This window comes from Ictidomys tridecemlineatus, chromosome 12 (assembly GCF_052094955.1).
Source record: "Ictidomys tridecemlineatus isolate mIctTri1 chromosome 12, mIctTri1.hap1, whole genome shotgun sequence".
Classification (NCBI taxonomy): Eukaryota; Metazoa; Chordata; class Mammalia; order Rodentia; family Sciuridae; genus Ictidomys; species Ictidomys tridecemlineatus.
This window is the reverse complement of record NC_135488.1, coordinates 108,681,922-108,696,472: the sequence shown is the minus strand read 5'-3', so window position 1 is coordinate 108,696,472 and position 14,551 is coordinate 108,681,922. Positions and strand designations below refer to the sequence as shown.

The 14,551-nt window shown below is 36.5% G+C and overlaps 1 long non-coding RNA gene across 1 annotated transcript in view; it reads right to left on the bottom strand.

The window, feature by feature from the left end:
* Positions 1 to 975: 975 nt before the first annotated feature.
* The window catches only part of LOC144369448 (uncharacterized), a 33,633-nt gene continuing 20,057 nt past the window's right edge, over positions 976 to 14,551 (bottom strand). The window contains exon 3 of the long non-coding RNA XR_013429225.1: positions 976 to 1,584. This is a non-coding gene — a long non-coding RNA (uncharacterized LOC144369448). The remainder of the gene's footprint in view (positions 1,585 to 14,551) is intronic.

The window sequence follows — 14,551 nt, the reverse complement described above, 5'->3', positions numbered from 1 at the left end:
CTACTCTGCTAAATTGATGGGCTGTGGGGAGTGTATTTTAGAGCAGCTCATCTATTCTGACTCATATTGAGATCCATCCTGATGGGGGTGAGGGTGTGAGTGGTGGGTTGAGAGTGGGAAATACAAAGGGGTCTGACCTGCAATGCTGTAGCTCTCTCTTGGATTCAGTCAACAGTGCAATGGAGACTCTAGGAGAATCAGTGATATGTACACATAACAACCAAAGCCTGGTTGGAGACTCAACCACATCAAAGAGAAACCTTTAGCCTGGGTGGGGCTCTCTTATTTCTACTACAAGTGGTAACGGTCAGTACCTGAAGACTTCATGCCTCAATCAGGTGTAAGGTATGTTAAAACATGAGCCATTTCCAATTCTATGATGAAGGACACATAAAATCTCCAAGTCTTTACTGGGGACAGTAATGACTGTCAGGAAGACAAAAGATTGAATGTCAAACAATCAAGTGAGCACAGCTGACTGGGATAACTGTTAATCAATGAACGTGCTGATTCTTCCTTCTTTCAGATCTTTGGACTTGATTCCTATTAGACCATTCGGAAAAAAACACTCCCATCTGCAGCAAGCTGCGGTCTATCTTCTTTCTAAATTTCCAAATTCTGTTCAACCACTATGCTTATTGTCTCCCTGCCCTAACTCACGAATTGGGCTGAGCAATGGATATATCAATAATCAAAGAAAATGATTCCATGGAAAGAGGAAACAAATTTCATCCATTGGAATATTTGGGAAGACTGTAAGAAATGGCATCTAAGATAAGGGGGGAAGCTCAGCAATAAATATTGAACTCAGTCATTTAAAACCAGGCTGTAAATAAACAATAGAACACTAAATTGTCAAAAACAATTGTGCAGGAGTAGCCTAGATATACTAACAAATAGTAGTGAGGGTGAGCACATTTTAATTCTCAAATTTATTCTGAGATGTTTTAAATTGACAATTGGCATTTGAATAAAGAGAAGGTGATTCTACTTTTACATGAATAAAGTAAATTTTAAAATACAAAGATGAGAAAAAATGACAAAGAAGAAAAATTTTGTAGATTGAAACACATTGGGGTCATTGACAAAGATTTTTGGGAAGACTAGCCTAAAGCTAGGTACTGAAGATATCAAAATTCTAGAATTTGAGTGTTGAACCAAACAAGAATTTTTTTAAAAAAGAAGTGACATTTCTTAATCATCTGCATCTTCAGCATCATAGTACCTAAAGCAAATTTTCTATAAGTACAATTATTTTAATGAACACAGTGTATGATCATTTTATTTGTACTACTTGGCAATATGGGTTTTATTCAATCAAAATGAAGAGTTGGTCTCCATGCCAAAAATAAAGTCAAAAAGGAAATAAACCAAATAAAAATCAGTCATCTTCTGGATTGTCCAATTAATCCCACCTTCAAAAGTTGATAAAAGAATGTTACCAACATTTTTCTCAGATAATCAGAGACAATTGACAGGGGTAGGACCTGCCATAACCCATCAAGATATCAAGTTATGCCATGTGTATTTTCAAGCTTCTGTGTTCCTTTTCTCCTGTCTGTCACGATGTTCCCTTGCTGAAACCTGAAATAACAACAGAGACTTCAGGGAAAATATTCACTATGAGTTATGGACGGCTAAAGGAGAAAAATCATTGATTTTCAAAAACATTTAAACTGTGACAAAATTATGTGGTCAAAGCTTATAATGATTAACAATAAGTCAAAGAGGGCAAATTTTCTTTTTTCACAGTGATGGCTTACATCAATATCCAGCAGTTGAATCTGTGATAACTCCAAATAATTAATTTAACAGAGTCCCCCACTGCTCACACCAAGCATAGATGAAATCACCCTTATTCCACTCCTAAGACGTCATCTCCCTTCTCAAGAATCCTAACAGTTCTTTCTAGACTACCATGTAGTTATGACTGCTCGGAGATGAACTGCATCCTCCCTCTTCCAAAACACTTCTATGTTGAGCTCTTAGCCCACAGTGCTTCAGAATGTAACTGTCCTGGGTGACTGGATTTTTGGAGTTGATTAAGCTAAAATGAGGCCATGAGGATGAGCTCTGATCCAATCTGACTGGGGTCCTAAGAAGAAGAAGAAATTTGAACACACAGAGAAACACCAGGGATGGAAAGATCACCTGAGGACACAGAAGAACACAACTACCTACAAGTCAAGGGATGAGACCTCAAAAGGACCCACACCTGCCAAAATGTTGATCTTGGACTGTCAGTATTTAGAAATAAAACAAAATTTTCATTTTAAACCACCCGATCGGCGGGTTTTGTTATGGCGATCTTCTCAGTTACTCCCAGGTAACTCCTTTGATCTAATTTCTCATTAATGACAACCTCATGGCCAGCACACATTATGAGATTTCCTATCTTTAACCTTGGTCCTGGATGCCTCTTTTGGGGGTGCTGTCACATCATTCATAAAAGCCAACTCTGGAGAACCTCAAAGTCTACTCTAGTCCCACCCAAACTCATCTCTTCCTACTCCTGACTCTTATTTGGTGTATCTAAATTGGAAATTAAATTATTCCTAACAGCCCAAACAAGTTCAGTTCTAATGAGAACCATGGCAATATCAGCAGTGACTAAAACAGTGAGCATGGAGAGCTACTCCAAAACTATTGGTTGTGTGAATGAATTATCCACATAAGATATTTTTCCAATTTCCTATTTTTCACATAGTAATTTTGATATTCCTTAATTTACTCATCTAGTTAAGAAATAGTTAATGAGTCTCTGATATGTTCCTGGTTCTATACTAGGCACAGAGAATATGATGTAAATGGTACAAATTCCATTCTCAGGAAACCTATTGCTTAATGCTGATTACCAGTAAATAAACAATAATTAGAGCTTTAAAGTCTGAGAAGACTGCTCTTCCCTTATTTCTTGGACACTTTCCTGTACAGGATGCGGTCTGCTTGCAATCTATTGCTAAATGACTGCTACCAGGAGTCCTATGTCCTCTAGCCAAGCCATAGTTCTTCACTCTGGACAGCTCGCTGCAGTTCTGCACTGTCTCAGGGAATCCCTGTGCCACACTGCATGAGGGAGGGTCTTAGGAACCAACTTTAGAGTCTATACATATCCATATAAGCAAAGAATCATTTTAGCACATCATATATGCATGCACATAAACATATTTTATGTTTTATTGTGTGGTTGTGTCTTTATTTTTATTTTATTTTTTTCCCCTAAATCTGGTCACTCTGATTTCAAGGTATCTTTCTGAAGGTCAATTCAGTTAATTCCTCAGGTCAGCAAATAAAAGGGTCCTAGGGCAGAACCCATCTGAAAGGAAGTTTGCATTTGGAGGGACTACTGCCCCAGGACCATCTCTGAGGAACCCAGGATTTAGAGCAAAACAAGCTGACAGACCACAGAAGGACCAGTGGACACTCACACAGCTGATTATGAGCCTGCAATACACTCCCCCCACATTAATCCTATATTTAAAAAGCAGATTTCCAAGGTAAACCCAAATACAAAATACCTGCTTGTTAATTAGCTTCTGCTTAGCTAGATTTAAATCCCAGTGTGGGCCCAAACCAGATAATTCCACAAAGGATATTAAGCATGACCTTGTTTCCAATGCAGTAACTCCCTATAAAATAAAACTCGGAAGATCTCAGCACAATGTTCAAAGCTGACCTCAAACTACCTTCCTAGATGCACTCCCCAGCTGCCCTGGAGTTGTATCAAACACAACACAGCCCAGAGTACAGTGCAACTAGACCTCAGTCTAGACCTCAGTCTGACCATACTGTTCCCTTCCCCAACACAGACCCCACACATTATTTTTGCCTGTCAACATCCAAAGTCAGAGAAGCACTGATATTAGCAATACCTCTCCACCCTTGCCTTTAGCCCAGCAAGCCACCCAGACCCCAACTGCATACCCTAGAATTATGAAGGTCTTACAGTCTGTGCCATTCATTGTGTTCTGAGGGAAATGGACATTGATAAGGAGTTAAAAATGCAAAGGTTTATCGACTGACTAGTACTATCTGTCAAAGGAAAAGAGAGGAAGCAGGATTGGACCGTGAGAGCTCTCAGATCAGGGTGCTAATCTACTGATATTCCACCAGCCCAAAAAGGGGCTCCAGGATGAAAATTTCCTATTAGAGAAATCTCAGTCTGGGCAGAAATACCTAAGCCTCGGTATCACGGCTTTGCTCAGCCTCTGACCAGAATCCATCAGAGAACAGCACAACCACAGCAAGAGCTGAGGTGGATCCTGAAGGAGCAAAGAGCTAGGAGTTGTTCAGCTAATCATGTTCCCCCTGGTTGGGTAAGGATTCTTCTTGTATAAGGGAGAGACAGGGAGCAGGATATCTCCATGGCTGCCATAGCCAGAAAGAGGCACCTTGGCAGGGTCAGTCCTGGAAATAACTTCAGAGATAATTCAGTCTGGAGCATCCCCTAAACCTTTGTATTCCCCCTTCAAGAGTCATCCCTTTTAGGATATTAGAGATGTTTGGAATTTCTGAGATCCTCAATATAATTCTTAAAATACATATACTCCCTTAGGCAATATCCACTAGCACATGTAAACAGAAGGTTTCATGACAATAGAGCTAATACCATGACTTTGGAATTTAACAATGTGAGGCATGATTCTTGGCAAGGGAGTAAATAGTTAATTGAAAGCAAGAGCCCATAGAAACCAGGCAGTTAATTACATGTGCATTTGAGTTCAGGAATGCAAAAAAAAATAAATAAATAAACAAACAACAACAAACAAAAACAAGAGGCTAAAACATCAGATGCAGAACTCATTCTGAGCATGCGGCTGACCTGTCCCACTAATGTTAGGATTCCTGGTAGACTACCCAGCTGCCCAGGTAAGTTATAAACCCACTAAGAAATCCTGCGGAATAGGAAGCTCTTTTAAGTTAGAGTCCATTTCAATGGGCAGGACTTAGTGGATGGAGCCAAGCTGTTCATGCTGAAAAGTGGGTATCACCACTTTTCTGGGACAATTCCACTCCTAAAGACTCCCACAAACACCCAAAGTTTTCTTCAAAACAAGCTGAGCCTTCCCAAAGGCCACAAGAGAAAATCTTTCATTTTGTTATTCAACAAGTACTAACTCAGTGCTGGCTGAGTACCAGGCACTATGTTACACTGAGGATCCAAAGACCAATGGGACAGAAACCCAATGCTAAAGGAATGTCCTATTCAGCAACTGAGAAGTACATATTCAATTTCAATGGAGAATGAAAAATTTGACCCTACCTCAGAATTCAGAAGAGCCTGACTTGAAAAGGAAATTTAGAGCTACATTCTATCATTTTGTAAAATTTGACCAAAGAACAGTGTGAAGTATTCATAGGCAGAGCTGTATGCAAAGGCCAAGTGAAGGCAGTACAAGATGTTTGGGAACTGTTAGGAGCTTAGTGTGCCTGAAGCTAAAAGGCTGAGAGGTAAAGAAAAAGCATTTGTAAAGCACTCAGAGATAGTATGCGTCTTGGTAGAGGTGTTCACCCTCCATGATGTTTTATCTTAGTGCAGATTTTGAATATTTTCAGATGCATATAAATGCTTCATTCCTACATATCATTCTGTGACTTGTTCCACTTAACATTGAAGGCTTTTTTAAATGTGTCTATGTTGTATTTTATGGTTCTATTTTGTTGATTTTTAAATAGACTTTTTTTTTTAAGAGAAGCTACAGGTTCACAAGAAAATTGAGCAGAAGATGCAGAATTTCCTAAATATTCCTTCCAGGTGCATGCATAGCTTCCCGCATCCTCTGTATCTCCTACCAGAAGGGCATGTATATTTCAGCTGATGAATTTATATCAACACATTATTATCACCCAGGGCACAGAGTTTATATTACTGTTTACTCTTAGTGTTTTTTATTTATGAGTTTGGACAAATTGATATAACACATATCCACAGTATCATAGAAACTACTTTCTTTGCCCTTAAATCTTCTGTGCCCATCTACCCATCCTCTTCTCTCCCTTACCCCTGGCAACCACTGATCTTTTTTGGGTGCCTTGGTTTGTCTTTCCCAGAAGGTCATATAGCTGGACATATACAGTATGGAGCCTTTTTGGATTGCATTCTTTAACTTAGTAATTCACATTTGAGTTTTCTATATGTCTTTTCCTGGCTGGATATCTAGATCTTTTTGGTCCTAAATAATATTCATTTGTCTGGAGGACAAATTTGTCAATTTGAACAAAGTTGCTGTAAGTATCCATGTGCAGATTTTTATGTGGACTTAAAGTTTTCAACTCCTTCAAGTAACTATCAAAGAGCACGATTGTTGGAGCTGACGGTAACGTTATGTTCAGCTTTAGAAGAATTTCATTGACTATTAATGCTGTTATATTATTCTGTTTCATGGGTGTACCACAGTGTGCTTATCTGTCATCGGACTCCTGAACACTTAGTACATGAACATTTTCATGTTTACATACAATGCTGCGTGAGCATCCTTGGATACAGAGAGCGGGGATGTGTATGCGAGCTCCCCAGTTTAATACCCCTGAGGCCAAAGGGGGTCCAAATCTTCCACATCACTTGAAAACGTCATGTTTTTCTTCCCTGTGAATTGATCACATAACTTAAATTCCACTAACAGGATATTTATGCCACATCCTTAACACTACAGGATATTTTGACAGGAAAAAAAAAATTTCTGGCAAAACAAATGTGAAGGGATGTCTCATTTTATTTTCCCAACTATTAATAACTTTGAGCACTGTTTTATGTACTTATTGTCTTTGGGTTCATAGTTCCATCAATTCCCTCTTCTAACCCTTTGCTTGTTATTCCATTGGGTTATTGTTTTTCATATTTAATTATAGGAATTATATAGATTATATAAAATATTCATTTTTGTGACTGTACCTTTTGCAAACAGGACCTCTGTTTATACATATTTCAGTTATATGGCTTATTTTTTCTATTTTATGATTTTTCATGTTGATTTTTAATTCTATCTAAAAATTTTCACTTAGAGGGAATAGATTTAGGATATGATTGTAGGCATTTCCCATATGAATATCTAATTTGCCAGCACTATATTCTTTGGCCATATTAATTCATAATGTCTCTTGTCGCCAGTTGCCTCAAAAGCTATTTCAAGATTTCCCTAGTCTACTCCATTAGTTTACGGGCCTATACATTTGACAATATTTCAATCTAAATCCAAGTTCTGCAACAGAAATTTCGGTGATGATAAAAAATTTCTGTAACCCACATTGTCTATCACAGTGGCTACTGGTTACTCATGGCTACTGAGCACTTGAATGTGGTAGGTGTGACATACAATGCTGTCATACTGACTGGGGAATTGAATTGCAAATTTTGTTAAATAGGAAGCGAGAACTTCTACTTCTCTTTCCAACCTGGAAACTGTGGCAGGCAGTTCCTTAATTGTTTGATAAGACTAAAATCCCAGACATGATAACTTTGAAGGATCCAATTCAAAGTACTTAGTGCTTAATAGTTTGTTTTGATTTTATATTACATTATCCTTTTCAACCAAGCTCTCAAGTTACTGGCATAAAGTTAATTGTATTTTTCTCTTGGGAATCTGTTAAATCTCTAATTTTTGATTAAATTTCCTGTGTCCCTTAATATTATGTTTGTTCATTATTTAATCATTGATTCACTAAGCAAATTGCCCACTCTTTTATTTTCAAAGAAGTAGCCGTTCAATTTATTTATATTACTCATTATTTGCTTTCTAATTTATTAATTTGTTACCTTAATTTTATTTTATCCTTCCTTCATGTTTTAGTTTTATTCTTTTGTTCTTTTCTCTAGATTTCTAAGTGAACGATTCTCTTGTAACTTTAAATTTTTCATTAAATAAATTTCAAGATGTACATTTCCTTCTAAATCCTCCTATAGCCACATTTCACAAGTTTTAATGTCCAGTATTTTCTCAACCATTCAGTTATACATAATTTTCTTCAATTACAATATCACCATTATACTGTTATAAAAAATGAATATCTTCAAGTCTGAAAACAATATATATTCTACCTGTAGTATAATACCTATACTTACGTTGCATTTAATATCTATTACATTTAATGGCATTATGTTCAACATAGGATTTATACTCATTTTATAAAAATGTATACCCAGAATTTTTGGGGGGATGGGGTGGGGGGAGTCTTTCTCTGTTGCCCTGGCTGGTCTCTAACACACAAATGGAGTGGTCAACCCACCTCAGTCTTCTGAGTAGCTGGGACTACAGACCCTCACCACCTTGCCCAGTACAACCTCCTAAAATTCTTGTGTTTGCTTCTATTTCTGTTTGTACTTTTATGTTTGTCAATTAGTGTTTAATAATTTGGAAATTACGTTATTAGGTGCATCAAAAGCAGTAAATTTCTTAGTTGATTTCAACTGGCTTTGCATGTTGGCCTTGTTTATCCCTACCAAAGAATTTCCTCATAAAATCTTTTCTGTCCGACGTTAGTATCACTAGACCAGCTCTCTGGAGTTTGTTGGGTTTTGCTTACTTCCATTTCTCTGTTGCCATCTGTTCTCTGAGACATTAGACGTATTCAGAAGGTGCATTCCGGTTCTCTACGGCACACATGTATCGTGGTGGTTCAGCAGCTGTGCTGTATCAGAGGTTTGACATACCAGCTGTTGCCACTGTCTCCAGACACATGTGTTGAAAGCAGGATCTATTCAAAAGTTAATCATAATTTAACAATCTCTCTTTTAACAGGTGAATTTAATTCATCTATAGTTTTATAATGGCTATGGTAATTGAAATTACTTCCTCCACAACCTTTATTAAAATCCTCTTCTTTCTTTTTTTTCTTTTCTGTGTCCCCTTCTGACTTTGGTTGCATTGGTGAAGTTTCCCTCTATCTTCTCTTTTTCTCTGCTTTTATTTCTTAAACTTTGTTGGTTACAATCAATTTGTCTCAATTTCTCTGAGGAACTTTTGCTTCTGCTATGATATAAGAGAATGTGAATGTCCTTTATCTCCCAAGATAACAAAAACTATTCTTCTAAAGAAGACATTGAAAAGCAGAGAATTCTAGGTGGCCTTGATAAACTGCATTCCAGAGAGAAACAAGCCATTAATATGTGAGTCAGAAGATGCAGAAGCTTCAATATAGGGGGCCAGGATTCTGAAAAGAATCATTCCCACAAACAGGTTGTGAGATAGATGTGCAAAAGTCTCAAAACAGACATGAAACACTAGCCAGCAACTCTTTCCCTGCCCCATTAGTTTTTCCCCCTGAATTTATTTCCCAAGAGAATAGCTATCGGGGACCTCAACAGTAAAGAAAATCTGTACAGCTTGGGAATCCTTTGGGTATTTGGATTCTAGAGTCATAGGAGCTCTGACTCAATACAAAAGGGAACCAAAACTATATTGAAACACAGCCCAACTTTCTGTCAACTCAAATACTGACAAGACCAAAAAAGAAAAAAGAAAGAAAAAAGAAAAAGAAAAGAAAAAAGAAACAGGGATTGGATGGCTCAATCTATTAAAAAGTTAGGCCTACCAAAACCTCAAGTTTACTTGTAAAGGAATCTAAATAATCAGTTCTAACCCTAACAGATTGAAGGGCAAATTGCCCTGGTCAAAACAGTACTATAATTTCCTCTCCATTGTTTCTTCACATGTGGTGTGTGGAATGCAATATAAAACTAGGAAAAAAAAAAACAAAACAGATGTGACCATTGCAAGAGTACAAATCAGTCACTAGGAGCAGACTAGCAGATTACTAAACTATTGGAACCAGTAGATAAGGATTTTTAAATACCTAATTGAATATATTAAAGAAGAGACTAAAATAACTGATCTACAGATAGGAAATTCCAAGATAAAAGGAAAACTCTTAAAAGTAATCAACTGGGAATTCTATAATTAAAAAATATAATATCTGAAGTAAAGATTAACAGAATAGCAGCTGAATTTGCAGGAAAAAAATGATTAACAAACTTGAAAACAAAACCATAATGACCAAATCACAAGAGAAATTTGAAAATATGTTGAACTGAATGAAAATTTAAATATGAGGTATTAAAATATATGGGATACAATTAAAAGTAGTACTTAAATATAAATTCATGATATTAAATGTGGATTTTAAAAAAGAAGAATGCTCACAAATTAATGTCTCATCTATGTTCAGATACTAAAATAGAAAAGCAAATCGAAACCAAAGTATGCAGAACACAGAAAATAATTAAAATGAGAGGAAGAAAATCAGTGAATTAGGAAACATGAAAATAAAAGAGAAATTTGATGCAATAAAAACTGGCACATTGAAGGATTTAATAAAATTGAAATATTGCCAGTGTTATGATTAAGAGGGGTGATATCGCAACAGATTTTTATGAAAACTGAAAGAAAAATAAGATCTTTATGCCAATAAATTTCACAACTTAGGTGGAAAGAGGAAATTTGTGAAAAACAAGAACTATCAAAGCTCCCTCAAGTAGAAATAGATACTTGAGTAACTCATATCTTTTTTAATAAACTAATAATCCCTTTGCAAAGAAAATATCAGTTTCAAATGGTTTTATTGGTGAATTCCATCAAATATTTAAGGAAAATGTAATGTCAAGTTTATACAAAATACTTTTTAAATAGAAAAGAAAGAAATATTTCTAACTTACAATGAGTATTACCAAGCAAAGACAACAGAGAAAAATAAGGAAGGAAGGGAGGGAGAGAGGGAAAAAAAATGTATCAGTATTGCACATGAGCTTAGACACAAAAATCCTTAACAAAATGTAGCAAATTCAAATCCAACACATAAAATGGAAATACATAATGACCAAGTGTGTTTTATGCCAGGAATACAATGTGGCCTTGGCATTTAAAAAAAATCAATGTAATTTGCAATTAATACACTAAAGAGGAAAAGCCATATGGCAATTACAATGGATGATGAAAGCATTTGATGAAATTCAAAACATATACACATGAAAAACTCTTAGAAAACTCAGAAAATAAGAAAACTTCCTCAATCTAATGAAGGTCATCTATACAAAACCTAAAAGTTACTATCTTATTAGTAATGAAATCATAAATTATATTACACCTTTAGATTAGGATGAAGACAGGATGTCCCTTTATACCACATTTATTTAGCACTGTATTGAAGAACTAAGCTAGTAAAATCAAGTTAAAAATAAAATTTTAAAGCGTAAGAATTTAAAAAATAAAAAAGTAGAAATAGTTATATTCACAGAGGGCAGAATTGCCTGTGTAGATAACCCAAAGGGACATGAGTGTGTGTGTTAACTAGACCTAATAAATAAATAAAACAGTATCATAGAATACAAGGCCATTAAAGAATATCAACACCATTTTTATATACCAGCAACAAATAACTAGAAATAAAATAAAAAATCAGTACCACAGCAGATTAAAGATGAACATAAATATTTTCACAATGCTCTTATCAATAAATTCATTCTATGTTCTCTCCCCTTGCCTTTGATAATTACTTTGATATTCCTGACACCAGAAGAAGAATTCTGTGTCCATTCTGTCAAACCTGAGTAAGCTCCTTGTACTTCTTTGATTAAATAATATGATGCAATTGATGATGGCAGTTTCTAGATTGTGCCTCAAGGCACCCAGCAAGTTCCAAGCAGGAAACTGTTCTTGGACCACTCACTTTTGGAATTCAACCACCACATGGTACAAAGCCAAACTTTATGAAGGGGCCAGATGAAGGCATATCAGTAGGTTGCCCTGGATGAGCCGTTTTCCAGAATTCACCACCAGCTGCATGAGTGACTTGTCTTGTATCTGTAACCCAGGTGAAACTTCACATGACTCTATAAGCTCATGCACAAATCTAAGAACCATCTAGCTAAAGCAAGTCTATACATGAAAATGTAAAGGATGTTCTCTTTAAATGTTGTTGTTATAAGCCATGAAGATATGGGATAGTTTATAGCAATAAACAACTGAAATAAAAATACACAAAATTACTTAGTAGTAAATGTAGTGAAACCTCCATACTATGCTGAGAAATCAGGGGCATAAAAATACTGCAGCTCTCCTGTCTGTAGGTATCCAGAAACTGTCATCAAAAAAGCACCGCCTCTCTCATCTGCATTCCCAACAGGTGAACCATTCCATGTGCTACTGTCTCTGGAGACCTTGGAGACTAGTAGTAGATTGTTCTTTCTAAAGCCAGCTTCTAGAAAAATTTGTTCCCAGGCCGCTGCCCAGAGAAAGACTCCCCACAAAGATGACAAGATTTCCAATCTGTCTTCCCTCCAAGATGATCAAATGAGAATCTAGAGTTTTGTCTAGTCAGAAAAATCATGTAAAAATCCATTTCCTTTCATCAGCCACATTCTGTTCTGCATCTGAATGCAGCTCCTAGTTGCTCAGTACACCAGGAACATAAATAAGCCAATGTTATGTAAGGGGTATCAGGAAATGCCATCAGTCCCCGGCAAACCAGACATGCCACCAGGTGCATTACCTGAGACATTCTGCCACTCTTGTGTCAGGTTTCCAGAATCTTGTGTGTGCCAGAACCCTCAGCAAAAATCTTACTTCATTCCATCTAGTAACCCATCCTTTTCATTTGAATTTCAGAGATGCTGAGATTCCCAACAGTGCTAAGAAGGTATTTTTAGCCCCATCTTTCATGCTAAAATGGATTTGTAGAGCCTGGGGCCTGGGTTCTACCTTGCTAGGCTCACCTCCACTTTGCCTGTTTGCCATTATCCCTGTTTACTTATCTGTGTTCCAATTAGACAGTGACATTATGGAATGCAAAGACTATGCCTTATTAATTTTTATACCCTTAGGAAACAGCACTGTGCTTAGCTCTTAATCATTATTCATAAAATGTCACTTGAATTTTCAGGTTAGAAGTTGTATTTTAGCCTGAGCGTTATCTCCCTCAACCAGACAGAGGCCCCAGAGGGCAGGGGTCCTGTTGCACTCATCTCTGCACCCTGGCATCTTGGGCATGGTCAAGCACAGAGGAGGGTGAACGGCAGACGCAAGGTCCCCCTTCACTAACTGGCAGTGGAATTCCCCAAAGGGCTATAGAAAGCAGCAGAGCTATTAATGAAATAAGACTCTGTGAATAATTTAGTAATTAACATTGTCTATATTTGCATTTATTTGCATAATGCTTTTGCTTTATGGAATGCTTACACATTCATTTTCTGACATAATCCTCATATCAATTCTGGTATACAAAGCTAATGTTATCAGCATTTTATAGATGAGGTTTTGTGTCTTGCCAGAAGATACAGGACTAGAAAGTAGTGATGTTGGAAATAATATTCATATTCCCTGACTTCCTTTGTTAGGCCTTTCCCATTAGAATCACCCTTTGGCCAAAATGAGTAAGTGAACACTTTGGAATCCAACAATTTATAACTGAGGGCCTTCAGTCAAGGCTTTTAAATTTTTGAATTTCAATGTCCTCATGTATAAAATTATAATGGTTATTTTTAACCTGCTTCCTCCAAAATGAGCCATATTTATTAAAATATTTATTATTAATATTAATGTGCATTAATATAATTTAACATTAACTTGGTAATATAATGTAAGAATATAATTAAATTATATTACTAGGTTCCTATTAATACTTATTAAAATTTATTGAGTCACATTATTTTTATTAAAAATACAAGTAGAAGAAAAAATGGTAAATGAACAATTAAAAAGTCTTATAATTCTGGACATAATTCTGAGGAAGAAATGAGAATTTTTTCCAAAGAGAACAGAGGTCTGATGGCTAATGTCTTTCCTAAACTCTGTGCTGTTTCCTTCTTGAAGCTGGGAGATGGGGTGTAGGGGTGGGGTCAACTATCCACTCACCCCTAACTGACCTTATCAATAATTCAGTGAGCCTCTAGTCAAGCCTGGCTGCTTTCTCTGGCCTGCAATTCAGGATTTTGAGCTGCACTGCTGATGCCTTAATATAGCTTTTCACCACCACATTAAGAATGCCTTCTGGTAATCATGCAGATTTATGGAAACTATCTCATAAATCAAAAAAAAAAAAAGCTGAGCTGTTTGATGATTCTTCAGTGAGCTTTCTAACTACCAAATGAAAAGTCACATAGACCAATGGCACAATAAGATACCATTCATCTGCCAGTCAGTGACAAGTATTATCTCTGGATTAACAATGTACTATTTTATGATGTCACAGAGAAGTGTCAAATAGTTTCCCTAGCTCAGTTCTAATTATAGACATTTTTAAAATTAACTTTATAGGGTTCCCTTCATGTTGACACATGAAGTCAACTGGCCATGAAAATAGCAGGGATGTCTTGCTGAGGACCAATGCATATGGATCAAGCAGTGAATCCAAGTCTGTTCTAATTTCCCATTGTCTCCATCATAAATCCTCAACTCCAAAAGGCAGCACTGCCCATTGATTTCCAACATCCTCTGAACTTTCTTGCCTCTGTGATTATACTCATTGATACCATGTATCTGAAATGCCTTTTTAACTCTTCTCCATGTGTTTATTGATTATCCAGCAGGGTACATCTATTCCTGCACTTAAGTCACCAAGAGTC